At 46.2% G+C, this 4,570-nt stretch overlaps 1 protein-coding gene across 2 annotated transcripts in view; it reads right to left on the reverse strand.

The window, feature by feature from the left end:
- IP6K1 (inositol hexakisphosphate kinase 1) overlaps positions 1–1,263 on the reverse strand; it is a 34,394-nt gene extending 33,131 nt beyond the window's left edge. The window contains exon 1 of one of the 2 annotated variants that reach the window (XM_079964348.1): positions 1,151–1,263. The gene's annotated coding sequence lies outside the window, so the exon portion shown is untranslated. Of the gene's footprint in view, positions 1–952; positions 1,112–1,150 lie in introns of those variants that run through there. The other variant, XM_079964347.1, reaches the window with a different exon arrangement.
- Between the last annotated feature and the right edge of the window lie 3,307 nt (positions 1,264–4,570).

Raw genomic sequence — 4,570 nt, forward strand, 5'->3', positions numbered from 1 at the left:
AGATTACCCAACCCTATACTAGAACAAGATTTGAGTGGTGGGAAGAGAGAAAATATTAAAATGCAAAGTTATTACTTGTCCAGTTCCAGCACAATTGCCTACATGTGGTTCTATGTTAAGGATGATCCATCAAAGTCAGTTGTTGGATACTTACTGCCTACAGAGCCTTCTGCTACTCCCAGAGTTCCCTGGATCGGGGCCAACATACTTACTTAGGTCCGGTGTGCCAAGCAGTCGCCTTCTGTTGAAAACCAACACCATTTCCCAACGGACATGGTGACCTCTGGGATTCAACCTGTCACCTCGTTAAAGGCTTTTCCCAGGCAGGGGAGGGGGAGGGAGAGAAAAACGGCTTGAGCGAAGCCCCCCCCCCCCCAATTTCCCGTGCAGCAGCTACTGACTCCAAGCTACACACACATCCCAAATTGGCCTTGTCTAATGATGTCAACCACTAAGAGGAGTAGCGCGCCGTGTATTCACCAGAAAGCCCGCTTCCAAAACAGACGGTTGAACGAAGCCAACCTGGCGCCGCGTCTCCACCGGGGAGGAAAGGAACCGGCAGAACCTGCAAAAGCGGCAGCCCAGAAGCCCGTCGAGAACGAAGACGACTGGCAGACCGGGCTGCCTGGCAGGAGAGCCGCTTCCGCTTCCCATTTTGTAACACCCTCCGCCTCCCCCCCCCAATGGAAAGACACCTGCGCAGGATCCTTCCCTCGGGGGGCAGCCCCAGAAGCCCTCACGGACCCACCACACCCACCAGGGAGCCTGGTCTCTCTTCTCAGGCGCCGCTGCCTCGCCTCAGCCCCCACCGAGCTCCTTCCTTCTCCCCCCCCGCCGACCGGCCTCCTCTTCCCCCTCCCAACACTCATTCAGATCCGAGCCGAGAGAGAAAGAGGGTCGCCCTCCCCTTCGCCTCCCGCGCACAAACCCCGCTTCCGAGACCGACACTTACCAAGGGAAACTTCTCCCTGCCCGGCCGGGGGGCGCTGCTACTCGGTCCCCCCAGGCCGGCTTCAAACACTGCCCTCACCCGCTCCCTACGGTTCGAATCAACAACAAGATGGCGGCGCCGGGAAGGTGGGCATTCTGCCGTCATAGCAACCGTGTTGTCCAAGGTCCGCCTTCCTAGGAGGATAATCCAATCACATACCGATGTGTTCCTGGCGTTGTGCTGTTCCTCATTCTGATTGGATGGTGTAATCATCACTCTTTTTAATTCTCCACGCCTCCTTCGGCAGGAACCCCGTCTTCAGTTTTCCGACGCACGCTGCGCAAACGTGACGCAACCATCCTCTTGTGGAGGGGCGATTGTCTATTGGCTAACAAGTCATGGCCTATCAACCAATTGAAGAAGCCTTTCACTGCTAATCTCTACCTCCACCTTGAGGCAGCTCTTTCAGGACCTGACCTCTGCTCTTTCCATGGAAAGTTGTTCCTAGATTACCTTTCTATAACTTAGTTTCTGACCCCTGCCGCCACCTTTATCAGTTAACACACGCTTTTGGTATTCTGCTAAGTCTGCTCTTATCCGGAATGTGATTGAAGGCCTGCCCTCTGACCTTACCTTACCAGGAAGCTTGCAGCAAGTGTGTTAACACCCTATATTTTTCACACACCCCATCCTTCCACACTTAATCTACATCTGACAAAAAAAGAAAAAGAAAACTCAGCACACTTAATTTCTAAAATGCTTAATCTGTTTGCCCCAGAGAGTGCCCCAATCCCCGCTTTGCAGGATTTTTTTATTACCATTTTTTATTTTTACAAATTTCCGTTCAAGGCTGGAATGATTTAGAATGGAGACAGATGGTCATTTTAAATAAAACTTATTGCTCAAAGTGTGTCTGTGTTGCACCTCTGCCTCTGATTGTGCAGGTTTTGATATTTGAAAAACCTGCAAACCCTGTTTGACCAAAAAAGGAAAAATATACATTTGCTTTTATAATAGGAAGGGACGTCTCCTTCAAACTTGTTTTTTAAAGTCTGCTTTGTTCCAGCACTGCAGAATTTAATCCCTTTGTCCAAGGACAGCTACACCCACCTTCTCACTGATTAGTTGTTGCTAAGTCAGACAAAGTTAAGACTGAGGAAGGTTTTCACAAATTCATGGCCTTCAATGATGTGAACTGCTGGTATTATTTGAGGTCAGTATTAAGGTACCCATATTATTTGGGGACAGTATTAGGGTACCCATATGCTCTATGCTCTTACTTTACAAAGATAAAGGACCCCTGGATGGTTAAGTCCAGTCAAAGGGGACCATAAGGTGCGGCATTCATCTCGCTTTTCAGGCCAAGGGAACTGGCATTTGTCCTGTGCTGTAGCACACATAAAGTGGGACATTCTGGAATCAAATCAGAAAACCAGATGACTTTTCTAAACCAGGGATGTCCCTGGAAAATAGGGACACTTGGAGGGGCTGTCATACTAGAATTTGGGATGCCAGAATTTGGGTCCCATTCTAATGGAAACATTATTCTGAAATCACAGGCACCTTTGCTGTTGCAATTGCATCTACATTCACTTGTCAAGTGTTTTTCACGTATCTGACAAAGCAGGCACTGTTCCATGAAAGCTTATGCCGCAATAGTCTTTGAGATGTCACAGCAATCTGTTGTTTTCACAATGGTTCCCACTCTTGAATTTATATTTCCAACACCACAGCACCAAGCACTCTCTATTTTTGCTACAGCTTTATTCCTGTAATGTTTTAACACTCTCGGGTCAAACCATATCATGAGTACAATATGTTTAGCCCATTGCCCCTCCCCCGGACCCTCTCCCTTACACAGGATTACACACGGCTTGATAAAAAAACCATAGTAAATTACATTACTTGCCCAGAAATAACCACCATCTCATGCTAACTAGAAGAGGAAACAGTCTACCAAAAATTTACTAAAACCTCCAAACATAAAACTAGATGTATTGTTGAGAGCAGGTACCTTTTCAATTTATGTAGATTCCTGTAGCCAGATTGCCTGTACAGTGTAGGTATGCAAATTGCATTGCCAATACTATTTCTGTAAATTGCTGTCATCTACAGTGGATTAGTATATACGCGGCATAAGGTTAATATTCAGCCAATGCAAATATTCCCCGTTTCAAAACATTTGTGGCCCCCATGTCCTTTTTATTGCACATTTCTGATGATTTGTGCCCATTATGCTATTGGGTTGGCCATATGTATTTCTGGTTTCAATATTGTTTGTGCCTGCAAAAGTTTTGGGGAGGTCACACTGCTTCATTTCCAGTCTGTGCATGTCCTGTAGCATCCAGCTGAAGACCTGTTACTTTTCATACCACATTCCTGTATGACTGGGGTGGGGGTGGGGTTGGCCCATTGCACTAGAGTGCCCTTCTAGACAATAATAGTGTGATAACACTGGGGAAGCATCAAAAAACAACTAATAAAGTGGAATGATGTGCCAAGCATAAATTCACCACTAAAGCACTGTTACTGTGTTTTCGCCATGTTGCAGAATACACCTGCCCAAAACCTGCTCTAGTCTGCAGAGGTCCTATGTCACTCTGCCCCAGGGTGTTCACAGCTTTCTAGCCAGTAGGGCGTCTTACAGCTTGGCAACTTAAGAGCAGTGAGGAAAAAGAGAAATAGGGAATCTATGCCAGGTGGCCTCTGCTCAGCAGAGGTTTTGAGCTCTAGCTTCTTGTTCCATTGCACTGCTCTTATGTGTGAGAGACGAGTGTGTGGTTCTGCATAGCTAATGCAGAAACAATGGGGGCTTTTTGAAACTAACTGGAACTTAAAAAACCCGCTTCCAGCTTTCACTTCTCTATTGAAGCTCTCATTTATTTGTCATTCTGGGGTAACCAAAGGTTATACCTGTGGTTCCCATGGCCCAGCTCACCTTACCTCAGCCAAGAGAATTTAAAAGGGAAGACAGATACACAAATGGGGCATCCTGATGTTATAGAAATGTCCCTGCAATAGAGCTGTCAGCAGATTAAGGTGTCCTTCTTTGATCAACTCTCTGTATGTAACAAATGGGAGTGATTAACTGGTTTACTAAGTGTCACTGAATACTCCTTAACATTCCAAATGCCATCCTCTCTATATAACACATTAGTAATCAATCCTTGCAGTTGTATGCTTCATGGGAGGGTGTCCAAGTTTCTTCTGACCCGCCTCACACATGAAAATTGTTGTCAGTGTTCAGTGTGGTTTGATGGTAACATGTGTCATCATATTCAGGAAACATCACGGTGCACAAAATAATATGATGCTCTCAATACCACACATGCCAATTTAGGGCATTTTGTTCAGGGAGCTGGGTCAAGAGACAATGATTCATTTGATGTTAAGGGCAAGCCACAAGGCTGGCTCCAAGTTGGGGTGGGGGTTTTTTTGGGGGGGCAGCTATTAGGAAAGACGCACCCAATAGGCTCTGCTCTCCCCCTCTTATTTTAAAGATAACATCTTAGCTCTTCTTAGAACATAATGGAAACACACAAGTTTAGAACTTGCTCTTTGGCCTGTTAACCTCCCTACCCCTAGTATTAGATATTTTGGAAATGGTTGTGCTAACTTAGTAGTTAGTCAAAGAAAGGC

Source organism: Podarcis cretensis (genome assembly GCF_951804945.1).
Source record: "Podarcis cretensis genome assembly, chromosome: 2".
Lineage (NCBI taxonomy): Eukaryota > Metazoa > Chordata > Lepidosauria > Squamata > Lacertidae > Podarcis > Podarcis cretensis.